We start from the raw sequence: 12990 nt of genomic DNA, 5'->3' as shown, positions 1-12990 counted from the left end.
CCCCATAACCCCTAATTCCCTTTACTTCTAGGAAACTGTCTATTTCTGTTTTAAATTTATCTAATGATGTAGCTTCCACAGCTTCCTGGGGCAGCAAATTCCACAGACCGACCACCCTCTGAGTGAAGAAGTTTCTCCTCATCTCAGTTTTGAAAGAGCAGCCCCTTATTCTAAGATTATGCCCCCTAGTTCTAGTTTCACCCATCTTTGGGAACATCCTTACTGCATCCACCCGATCAAGACCCTTCACAATCTTATATGTTTCAATAAGATCGCCTCTCATTCTTCTGAACTCCAATGAGTAGAGTCCCAATCTACTCAACCTCTCCTCATATGTCCGCCCCCTCATCCCCGGGATTAACCGAGTGAACCTTCTTTGTACTGCCTCGAGAGCAAGTATGTCTTTTCTTAAGTATGGAGACCAAAACTGTATGCAGTATTCCAGGTGCGGTCTCACCAATACCTTATATAACTGCAGCAATACCTCCTTGTTTTTATATTCTATCCCCCTAGCAATAAAAGCCAACATTCCGTTGGCTTTCTTGATCACCTGCTGCACCTGCATACCAACTTTTTGATTTTCTTGCACTAGGACCCCCAGATCCCTTTGTACTGCAGTACTTTCCAGTCTCTCGCCATTAAGAAAATAACTTGCTCTCTGATTTTTCCTGCCAAAGTGCATAACCTCACATTTTCCAATATTATATTGCATCTGCCAAATCTCCGCCCACTCACCCAGCCTGTCTATATCCCCTTGCAGGTTTTTTATGTCCTCCTCACTCTCTACTTTCCCTCCCATCTTTGTATCATCTGCAAATTTTGATATGTTGCACTCGGTCCCCTCCTCCAAATCGTTAATATAGATTGTAAAGAGTTGGGGACCCAGCACCGACCCCTGTGGAACACCACTGGTTACTGGTTGCCAGTCCGAAAATGAACCATTTATCCCAACTCTCTGCTTCCTGTTCGATAACCAATCCTCCACCCATGCCAGAATATTACCCCCAATCCCGTGATTTTTTATCTTAAGTAATAATCTTTTATGTGGCACCTTGTCGAATGCCTTCTGGAAGTCTAAATACACTACGTCCACTGGTTCCCCTTTATCCACCCTATACGTTATATCCTCGAAGAACTCAAGCAAATTTGTCAGACATGACTTCCCCTTCATAAAGCCATGCTGACTTTGTCCTATTAAATTATGCTTATCTAAATGTTCCGTTACTGTCTCCTTAATAATAGACTCCAAAATTTTACCCACCACAGATGTTAAGCTAACTGGCCTATAATTTCCAGCCTTCTGCCTACTACCCTTTTTAAATAACGGTGTTACATTAGCAGTTTTCCAATCTGCCGGGACCTCTCCTGAGTCCAGGGAATTTTGGAAAACTATCACCAAAGCATCCACAATCCATACTGCCACTTCCCTCAAGACCCTAGGATGGAAGCCATCAGGTCCAGGGGATTTATCCGCCTTGAGTCCCATTATTTTACTGAGTACCATCTCCTGAGTGATTTTAATCGTATTTAGCTCCTCCCCCCCGAGAGTCCCCTGTTTGTCCAGTGTTGGGATATTCTTAGTGCCCTCTACTGTAAAGACTGAAACAAAATATTTGTTCAGCATTTTTGCCATCTCCATGTTTCCCACCATTAATTTCCCGGTCTCATCCTCTAAGGGACCTACGTTTGCCTTAGCCACCCTTTTTCTTTTTATATAACTATAGAAACTCTTGCTATCTGTTTTTATATTTTTTGCTAATTTCTTTTCATAATCTAACTTCCCTTTCTTAATCAATCCTTTAGTTACTTTTTGCTGTCTTTTGAAGAATTCCCAATCTTCTATCCTCCCACTAAGTTTGGCTACCTTATATGTCCTTGTTTTTAGTCGGATACTATCCTTGATTTCTTTACTTAGCCACGGATGGCTGTCATTTCTTTTACACCCTTTTTTCCTCAGTGGAATATATTTATTTTGAAAGTTGTAAAATAACTCCCTAAATGAACACCACTACTCATGTACCGTCTTACCCTTTAATCTATTTTCCCAGTCCACTTTAATCAATTCCGCTCTCATACCATCATAGTCTCCTTTATTCAAGCTCAGTACGCTTGTTTGAGAATCAACCTTCTCACCCTCTAATTGGATATGGAATTCAACCATGTTGTGGTCGCTCGTTCCAAGGGGATCCTTAACTAGGACATTATTAATTAATCCTGACTCATTACACAGGACCAGGTCCAAGGTTGCCTGCCCCCTTGTAGGATCAGTTACATACTGCTCAAGAAATCCATCCCTGATGCACTCAATGAACTCGTCCTCAAGGCTGCTCTGCCCAATTTGATTTGTCCAGTTAATATGATAATTAAAATCCCCCATAATTATGGCTGTTCCCTTATTACATGCCCCGACTATCTCCTGATTAATACTTCTTCCAGCAGAGTTGCAACTATTAGGAGGCCTATATACTACGCCCACTAATGTTTTTTTTCCCTTATTATTCCTTATCTCCACCCAAACTGTTTCATTATCTTGATGCTTTGTCCCAATATCATTTCTCTGTATTACAGTGATTCCTTCCTTTATTAACATAGCCACCCCACCTCCCCTTCCTTCCTGCCTGTCCTTCCTGATTGTTAAATACCCTGGCATATTTAATTCCCAGTCGTTGTCACCCTGCAGCCATGTTTCTGTAATGGCCACAAGATCATACCCATACGTAGTTATTTGTGCCGTTAACTCGTCCATTTTATTACGAATGCTACGTGCATTCAGATAAAGAACTTTCAAATCTGTTTTGTGACGCTTAGTTCCTGCTTTTTCCTTTTTTAACACTTTACCTATTACTCCATACCTTCTGTCCCTTCCTGTTACGCTTTCCTCTCTCTCCCTGCTCAGGTTCCCAACCCCCTGCCACTTTAGTTTAAACCCTCCCCAACAGCACTAGCAAACACTCCTCCTAGGACAGCGGTCCCGGCCCTGCCCAGGTGCAGACCATCCGGTTTGTACTGGTCCCACCTCCCCCAGAACCGTTTCCAGTGTCCCAGGAATTTGAATCCCTCCCCCTTGCACCATTCCTCTAGCCACGTATTCATTTGAAATATCCTCCTATTTCTACTCTGACTAGCACGTGGCACTGGCAGCAATCCTGAGATTACTACCTTTGAGGTCCTATTTTTTAATTTACCTCCTAACTCCCTATATTCTGCTTTTAGGACCTCATCCCCTTTTTTACCTATATCGTTGGTGCCTATGTGCACCACGACAGCTGGCTGTTCGCCCTCCCCCTCCAAAATGTTCTGTAGCCGCTCCGAGACATCCTTGATCCTTGCACCAGGGAGGCAACACACCATCCTGGAGTCTCGGTTGCGGCCGCAGAAACGCCTGTCTATTCCCCTTACAATTGAGTCCCCTATCACTATAGCTCTGCCACTCTTTTTCCTCCCAGCCTGTGCAGCAGAGCTACCCCTGGTGCCAGGAAGTTGGCTGCTGCTGCCTTCCCCTGATAAGTCATCCCCCCCAACAGCATCCAAAGTGGCATATCTGTTTGAGAGGGGGATGGCCACAGGGGACCCCTGCACTACCTGCCTGCATCTCTTACTCTTCCTGGTGGTCACCCATTCACTTCCTGCCTGTATACCCTTTACCTGCGGTGTGACCAACTCGCTAAACGTGCTATCCACGAGTTTCTCTGCATCGCGAATGCTCCACAGTGAGTCCACCCGCAGCTCCAGCTCCGAGATACGATCGGTCAGTAGCTGCAGGTGGACACACTTCCCGCACACATGGTCGGCAGGGACACTGGTAGTGTCCATGACTTCCCACATCTTGCAGGAGGAGCATATCACGGGTGCGAGGTCTGCTGCCATGACTTGCCTTAGCTTAGTTACCCCTTTTAAATTACGTTGAAATTAGAAAATGTTAACTATACTAGGGACCTAGGTTCACTAAAAAAAAACACTATCTGCTATAAAACCTGCAGATCTTCCCTTTCTTATTACTTTACGAGCATCTTGAGTGTTGTTGGAGCTGCACTCATCCAGGCAAGTGGAGAGTATTCCATCACACTCCTGACTTGTGCCTTGTAGATGGTGGAAAGGCTTTGGGGAGTCAGGAGGTGAGTCACTTGCTGCAGAATACCCAGCCTCTGACCTGCTCTTGTAGCTACAGTATTTATGTGGCTGGTCAATGGTGACCCCCAGGATGTTGATGGTGGGGGATTCAGCGATGGTAATGCCATTGAATGTCAAGGAGAGATGGTTAGACTCTCTCTAAGGTCATTGGCTGGCACTTGTCTGGCATGAATGTTACTTGCCGCTTATCAGTCCAAGCCTAGATGTTGTCCAGGTCTTGCTGCATGCAGGCATGGACTGCTTCATTATCTGAGGGGTTGCAAATGGAACTGAACACTGTGCAATCATCAGCGAACATCCCCATTTCTGACCTTATGAAGGTGGGATTGTCATTGATGAAGCAGCTGAAGTAGGTTGGGCCTAGGACACTGCCCTGAGGAACTCCTGCAGCAATGTCCTGGGGCTGAGATAATTGGCCTCCAACAACCACTACCATCTTCCTTTCTGCTAGGTATGACTCCAGCCACTGAAGAGTTTTCCCCCATAAGAGTTGACTTGATTCCCATTGACTTCAATTTTACTAGGGCTGCTTGGTGCCACACTCGGTAAGATTTGTGTAGTCATGAATTTTAACTGAGTGCAAGGCTCTTTCTTAAGTTCTAAACATCTTCCTCCACTGTTAAACATGTGACAGCTGTCAGGATTTAGGTAAAAGGAAAAGAACAGAAATCAAGTATCAGGGAGATTTCCTGACGTGCTCCCGATGGGTGTTGGTTCACACCAGAACCACATATTTGGCAAATTGCCATTTACACTATATAATTGGTGACATAGATCATGTTTCACACACACAGACCTCGAGTTTCCTCCTTGGGTGCAACCCGGAAGTTAGACCCGAAAATGTGCTCAATGTTGTGCCTATTTTGTCGATGTCAAGTTACACTCAAGTATCCTCCCAATCTCATGAGAATATACCCAACTTTAAAATGGGCGTAAATCAGAGTAATCAAGGAAATGCTGAACCCACAGCAGTATATTTCTTCTTTGAGTCTTGAAATTTAAGTTTCAACTCATTTAACCATCATTGACGCACATCAGGCACAGTGGGGTTTAAATTGCATAGGCCCGAAAACGGGCGCGGGTATCGCAATTCGCGATTAACCCGCACCCAGCGCTTCCGTCGCAGACATTTGTCCGGAAAGCAGCGTTCCAAACCAGCATTGCCACGAGGATTGAATGACATTCACACTTTTCACCAGCAGGGGGAGCCTGAATCTCTTAAAGGCAGGCTGTCTTTCTAACAGGTTGCCAAAATCTCTTAAAGGTAGTCGGTACCTGTTATTTGCTAAAATTAACAGTCTGCTATATGCATGAAGTCTGAATGGAGATCAGACATTGCACATGTAAAACACAGATGCAGGCCTCATCCCTCTGTTTATAAACTGATGAGTTATGTTAAAACATTGAATAAAGATTGCGCACAACTAAATTCCACATCCTCCAATCTGCATGCCAGACCTCACCAATCAGCCAATCAGAGTTTGTACCAGGCCTGCGAGAGTGCGAGCACCAAGGTTCTCTGCTGAAGCACTAGAGGCCTTTGCAAGAGGTGGACAGAAGGAGGGACATCCTATATCCGCAGGGGTGGGGGAGGGGGCGGGGGGGGGGGGGTGCGGCAAGAGACCCTCCAGACATATGCTCAAAAGACAGTGGGAGGCAGCAGGGAACGCAGTTAATGTCAGGCGCATGGCACCATTAACATGGATGCAGTGCAGGAAGAAGTTCAATGCTTTGACACGAGTGGTCAAGGTACGTGAGGTTAACTGTCAAGTGGCATCACCTACCAACTACACCACTAGCCGCATCCACTGCTCCACGCACTACACTCCCCATCACCCACATACCAACAAACGCTTTCCATCAGTACGCAACTCTTCCAATCAGATACTTCCTCTCACCCTTACACATTACTGCCCACCCACAACTCACAGGTCAAACACACTGGCAGCTCTTCAACCGTGACAGGAATATCACCCAGATACACATCCCGCTTTCTTGCAGGAGAAGGTGGCGCATAACAGGAGGCAGCAAGTGGTAGTGGCATTTAGCCCCTCAAGCCTATTCCGCCATTCAATGAGATCATGGTTGACCTGTGACCTAACTCCATATACCAACTCTAGCCCCATATCCCTTAATGCCCTCGGTTCACAGAAATCTATCAATCTCAGATTTAACATTCACAAGTGAGCTAGTTTCAACTGCCGTTTGCAGAAGAGCGTTCCAAACTTCTCTCACCCTTTGCGTATAGAAGCGTTCCTTAACTTCACTCCTGCACATCCTGGCTCTAAATGTTAGGCTATGTTCCCTCTTCCTGGTGTTCAAGTATAGGAGACCTCCAAAAACAGGTACAAATGCATCAGCAGCCAGAAGCAATAATCCAGCAAATAACCTGTAAATCCTGCATGGTCCCTTTAAATAGCACCAGTTGGGGGTCTTCCAGGCACTCTAAGACGTGTTCAGATGATCGTGGTTAATGTAATTCTAGTGAGTGAGGTGCAAGATGTTGCAAGTGTCCTGTTTGCTCGGTGCAAAGGAGGTGGGAGCCACAAGAAATCCAGCAAATGCTGCCCATTCACCCGGCCCCAACTCCATTGACACATCAGGCCATCTATGGGGTGGAAGTTAGGACTTTAATTCTTTTCGCTGTAGGGTGTATGTATGTTTAGCATTTGACCTGCCCATGTGCATTACACTACACTTTTCTAAGTTAAACATCAATTGCTAAACACGGGGCCCAATCCCCCAGGACATGTAGATCTGCTTGCAGTAGTCAAGCATCCTCTACAATCCTAACTGTTACGTGTATCTTAGTGTCGTCCGTAGACTTGTAGATCATTCCCCCACACCTACTGCCGCCCACCCCAGGCTGCAGCGGGAGTTCCCTTTCGTTGCTCTTTGGGAGTTTCCAGGTCCCACTCAATTTCTTCCCCTGCCAATCATCTCCTGCTTCCTTTACCCTAGAATTGCACCCAGGCCCGGAAGAAGTCTGGGCTCCTTTTAGTTTTGGGATGAACAATGCCACGAACTATGCAACTGGGAATCTGGAATCTCACCATGACTGCATCGACTCGTTGTAGTCATGGTGACTTGTTTCAGAATGAGCCGGAAAGATGAATGTAGGGTTTCAAATCTTATAAAATGAATCCATGTGTTGTTTTAAGGTATGTGGTTCTGCATTGAGACAGAAGCCTGGAAATAACTGTGAGTAATATTACTGTATGGCTGCTTAACATGCTCATATTGCATTCCTTGCTGCTATTTTAAGATTATTTTTGCTAAAATACTACCTGTTTAAAATAACCCATTTATTTGATAAAAGTTACCCCTTTGCAGACAGAAGAATATCATACAAATGCATTGAGCATCCATCCATTAATATTGCCAATATTAATCTGTAGGCTCTTATCCTTTGGAAGGTATAGTTTATCCAAAACTGTGACTAATAAATTCCAGCCAGCTGCAGTCCCAGGATCCACAGTGAGATACACTGCAATTGCAACACCCAATAACAGCAACAAATGTTAGAGGTTACAACGTCCCTTCTCCCATCCCATTTCTTTCTACAGACATATTTCTCCACCATTCCAAAATAAATTGGTCATTTATTCATTAATTAAGAAGTTATACTCGAAGTGGCAGAACTATTCATAGTGATATGAGAAATATGTTGGATTTACTTGTATTAGTTCTCCATCTGAGATAGCAAAAGAAGAGCCCATCGCTCCTAAGTACTTAACATGTGGGAAATAATTAGTGGTACGCAAAAATGGAGTAACATTAATGGTCAAGTGTTTCATTTCTGATTGCACCCATCAAAACAGGTGAAACATTCAAAGTTTCCTGTGCAGGCAGCCCAATCGATATAATTTCAGATTTTTCAAGGTTAATTTTGAATTCCGATGAAGTGCTGTTTTTTTCCATATGTGTGCAATCTACCCAATCATTAAATACCCACCCATTTAATTTCCTCCCATAGCCCATATATAATCTACCCTATCATGGGCTCCCTCCACCTATTTAAACTCGTTCTTGCTGTGTTCACAATGTCACCAACACAAGACAAGTGGAAGAAATCTTCCCTGCAACTGTTTAATATTCTGACAATTATATTTAATAAAGTAACAGGCAAAGTTTGTACTTTCTAATTTATTCTCAGTTGAAACCCACTGAAATAAGTTACTCAAGACAAGAAGTCTAGTTGTAGCAGACATTGAAGTAATTCCAGAATCCTGTACTCCCAGCGGGGAAGCACAGTTCTCTGACCCGTGCTCCCTGTGAGAGTGTTTCCTGGCTGGGAGCCTGGGATCGTGGAATTAGCCCATACATTGTCATTTATCAATGAAAAGGTAATTAGTACGGACACTTATTTAAAAAAAAGTGGAGAACAATGACTGCCAAAAGTCGAGATAGCTCCCAGGTGAGGTAAAGATCAGTACAATTCAAAGATAAACCAGAGAACTATGTAAAATGAATGAGAATATACATTTTTTTCATCTGACCCATTAATGAAGGAGATAATATTGGAGTTGAAATAATACTTTATATATGGTTAAGTTAGTATTCCAAACACTAAAAAGAAATGATTGTCACTAAGAAAAAATGGTCAATGTAGCTGAAAGTTGTTTTATTGGCATCAGTAACAATAATGCTTCTCCATATTGATTTTCAATCTGGAGTTAAATATACTGAAGACACTCTCCAGGGATGAAGTGCAGTGTGAGAGAGGCTGAAGTCAGGCAAAGTGATGTTATGTCAAACAAATAAGCTGCAAGGACAGGAAATGAAATGTTTAATGTCACGTTAAACTTGACGTTTTGCTCTACGTGCCAAAGAATGGTACAGAAATGAAGAACAGACACACAGCGACGCATCCCAAGGATGAGCTTAGTAATATTACAATGCTGCTGATTCAGTCGTCTTCTCCCAACCTGGGTATGACCAGTAGTAAACGTGATGAGCAGCTAAAAGAGGGGCATTTTCGCTTTTGGGCCTTGTAATTATGTTGTGAGGGATGACTGCGTGAACGTTTAATGTGCTTGAAGTTCCTCTCTCTCCTATTTTAGTGGAAGAGTTAACCCATTTAAAATGAGTGGGTTGGCAAACAGGCAGTAATGCGCTCGTATGTGACGGCGCAATTTCAAGGCCTTAACTGTTAATGTGTTAAATTGAACTTTGGTTCACACTGTGCTGTTCCAAGGAGACTTGTTGCATCCTTGTATGTTCATATGGTATTTGCTAATGATGCCATTTAGAAACTTATTCCAGTTGCATTTTATCTGTATTGGGCTTTTTCCTGCTGTATTCTGTTCTGTTTAAATGGTTTCTGTGTGTGCTATACAATTCCGAAACAATTAAAATAACAGTGGATATCCAAGGATTTTTTTAACCAGGATTGGCTGGCTCCCTCAGGTGTAAAAGTGAAACCTATAGCGAGAATTTATTATTTCCTCTTGCAACCACATTGAAATGGTAACTTTTGGAATAGAAAGGAAACGCTGATTATAATTTCCACATTTATTTCATGTGCAAATAAAATAATGTTTCTCCTTTCTGTAAGCTATGAATATAAATGAAACGCAAGTATTAGCAATCCACTATTTTTAATTTTGTTTCCTTAGTCATTTCATGTCAAAATAGACATGTTGTTTACATCAAGTTAGTTGAGTATTTTTGGCTTGAATACTGCCTTGTTCAACCCTCATAGAAGACTAAAGTATCTATTTATCCTTGGGGCAGATTTCGGAGTGATTCATGTGAGCCTGTGCCCCCAGGGAGTGGTGCATCGTGGAATCACCCTTCTAGCCTGCAGTTGGCCAAAATACAAAAACTTCACCATGTAATATTATAGTTATGCGTGGACATAAAAACTTTAGCATCAGGAAATGTCTGCTCAATCAGCAGTAGCAGGAGGTTAAAGCTGAGGAGCAAAATTGAGGAGGAACGAGAGCGGAGAAGCTGAGGGCAGCATTGCGTGTTTTGGGGGGAAGGAGTGTCAGCTTTAATGAGGGGAGGGGGATTCCAGGATTAACTGGGAGGAGGTTAGAGGGCGGTATGTCCCAACGTAATTGGTGGGAGGAGAGTCCAATGTGAATTGGGAGGGGAGCGAAGATGCCAGCATTAACAAGAGGAAAGGAAGAATGTCAGGTTTAATTAGGGGTGGGTTAGAGGGAGGAAAGAGCCAACATTAATTGGTGGGGAGGAGACTCCAGTGTGAATTGGGAGAGGAGCAAAGAGAGCAAATATTAACTGAGGGGGGGTTGGGAGAGGAAAGTGCCAGCATTAACTGGGAAGATTGAAAGGGGAGGAAGCAGCCCTGTGAACTGGGTCTGGGAGGAAGATTTGCAGGAGAGAGAATTTCTGTTAATTGGGAGAATGACTATCAAGGTAACTTTTGGGGAAGTTGCACCTGGTTAGTCCTTTGGTTTGTATTCCTTTACTATTAAAAGTTTAACATTTGTGAAGTATAAAAATGTTAAAATTAACCAGAATGTACCATTTCTAATGAAAATAATTTAATTTTTCTGGACTAGCATGCATCAGAACCTGATAGAACTGCATCACCATTTTGGCTTATGGGGATTGTCAGCATTTGGAATCAGTGTTGTGTACAATTATCACTTTAGAAGGAATGTGTACAGTTATACCTTTGGAAGGAGTGTGTACTGTTATACCTTTGGAAGGAGTGTGTACAGTTTTAACTTTGGAAGTAGTGTGTACAGTTATATCTTTTGAAGTAGTGTGTACATTTATATCTTTGGAAATAGTGTGTACAGTTATATCTTTGGAAGGAGTGTGTTCTGTTTTAACTTTGGAAGGGGTGTGTACATTTTAACTTTGGAAGGAATGTACACATTTTAACTTTGGAAGGAGTGTGTACATTTTAACTGAGTTTGATAAAGTACCACACAATAGATTTGTTAGCAAAATTGAAGCCCATGGGATTAAAGGGACAGTGGTTGCATGGATACAAAATTGGCTAAGGGACAGAAAGCAGAGAGTTGTGGTGAATGGTTGTTTTTAGACTGGAGGGAAGTGTGCTGCAGTGTTCCCCAGGGGTCGGTGTTGGGACCACTGCTCTTTTTGATTTTTATTAATGATCTGGACTTGGGTATACAGGACATAATTTCGAAGTTTGCAAATGACAGGAAATTTAGAAATGTAGTAAACAGTGAGGAGGATAGGAAGAGACTTCAGGAGGACATAGATTGGTGAAATGGGTAAACACATGACGGATGAAATTTAACGCAGGGAAGTGTAAAGTGATTCCATTTTGCTAGGAAGAATGAGGAGAGGCATTATAAACTAAATGGTACAATTTTAAAGGGGCTGCAGGAACAGAGAGACCTGGGAATGTACGTACACAAGTCTTTGAAGGTGATAGGACAAGTTGAGAAGGCTGTTAAATAGGCATACGGGATCCTTGGCTTTATAAATAGAGGCGTAGAGTAAAAAAGCAAGGAAGGAATGCTAAACCTTTATAAAACACTGGTTAGGCCCCAGCTGGAGTATTGTGGCCAATTCAGGGCACCACACTTTAGGAAGGATGTCAAGGCCTTTGAGAGGGTGCAGAGGAGATTTACTGGAATGGTACCAGGGATAAAAGACTTCAGTTACATGGAGAGACTAGAGAAACTGGGGTTGTTCTCCGTGGAGCAGAGAAGGTTAAGGGGAGATTTGATAGAGCTGTTCAAAATCATGAAGGGTTTTGATAGAGTAAATAAGGAGAAACTGTTTCCAGTGGCAGAAGGATTGGTAAGCAAAGGACACAGATTTAAGATAACTGGCAAAAGAACCGGAGGCGACATGACGGAAAATAAATTTACACAGCGAGTTGTTATGACCTGGAATGCACTGCCTGAAAGAGTGGTGGAAGCAAAATCAACAGTAACTTTCAAATGGGAATTGGATAAATATTTCAAGGGGAAAAATTGCATGTCTATGGGGAAAGAGCAGGTACAGGCATGATGGGCCGAGTAGCCTCCTTCTGTGCTCTATCATTCTATGATTCTATGAAGCAATGTATACATTTTAACTTTGGAAGCAGTGTGTACATTTTAACTTTGGAAGCAATGTGTACAGTTTTAACTTCAGAAGCAGTGTGTACAGTTTTAAATTTGGAAGGAGTATGATGATTTTAACTTTGGAAGCTGTGTGTTGATTTTAACTTTGGAAATAGTGTGTTGATTTTAACTTTAAAAGGAGTTTGTACAGTTTTAACTTTGGAAGGAGTGAATACAGTTTTAACTTTGGAAAGAGTGTGTACAGTTTTAATTTTGAAAGCAGTGTGTACAGTTTTAACTGAGATAAAAGTTCAGGTAAATTCACCAATCCTGCACTCCCAGCAGTGAGCCGTGTTCAAGGGGGTTGCAGTTCAGAGATAGGGACACAACGCCGTACTACAGATTTTCTGACTCATGCTCCCTTTGAGCGCTGCTTCCCACCGGGAGGGTGAGATCAGTGAGTTTACCCTATGAAGAGAAATAATTCATTTCCTTTTGGTAAACATTGAGTAAATGCCCCTTCCTTATCAGATGATAAATATTGCAATGCCTATATTCAGTACCAGTATAGATACAAATATACTCGAAAATGCACCAAAGAAAGTAAGTGTGAAAAATCAAAATCTTTGTGTGTGTGTGTGTGTGTGTGTGTGTGTGTGTTGCAGGGGTTGGCGTACCGCTGACCATAACGCATAAGAAAGAATTCAGTCAGATATAGGATGGGAAACGGTACCAGCTGCGAATGAGGTGCGCTGACCTTCACAACTCCATCCTATATCTGACTGAATTCTTATGAGTTATGGTCAGCGGTAGGTGTGACTCCGCAGTCGAGCACTGAGTGAGAAATCTGTGCTTGTCG

General features: G+C 42.8%; 1 protein-coding gene across 1 annotated transcript in view; it reads left to right on the top strand.

The window, feature by feature from the left end:
• Positions 1-12990, top strand: part of LOC137341580 (potassium voltage-gated channel subfamily A member 3-like) — a 47857-nt gene that overhangs the window by 26297 nt on the left and 8570 nt on the right. The window lies entirely within an intron of this gene.

The sequence above is a fragment of the Heptranchias perlo genome, chromosome 24 (assembly GCF_035084215.1).
Source record: "Heptranchias perlo isolate sHepPer1 chromosome 24, sHepPer1.hap1, whole genome shotgun sequence".
Lineage (NCBI taxonomy): Eukaryota > Metazoa > Chordata > Chondrichthyes > Hexanchiformes > Hexanchidae > Heptranchias > Heptranchias perlo.
This window is presented reverse-complemented; position numbering and strand designations above follow the sequence as displayed.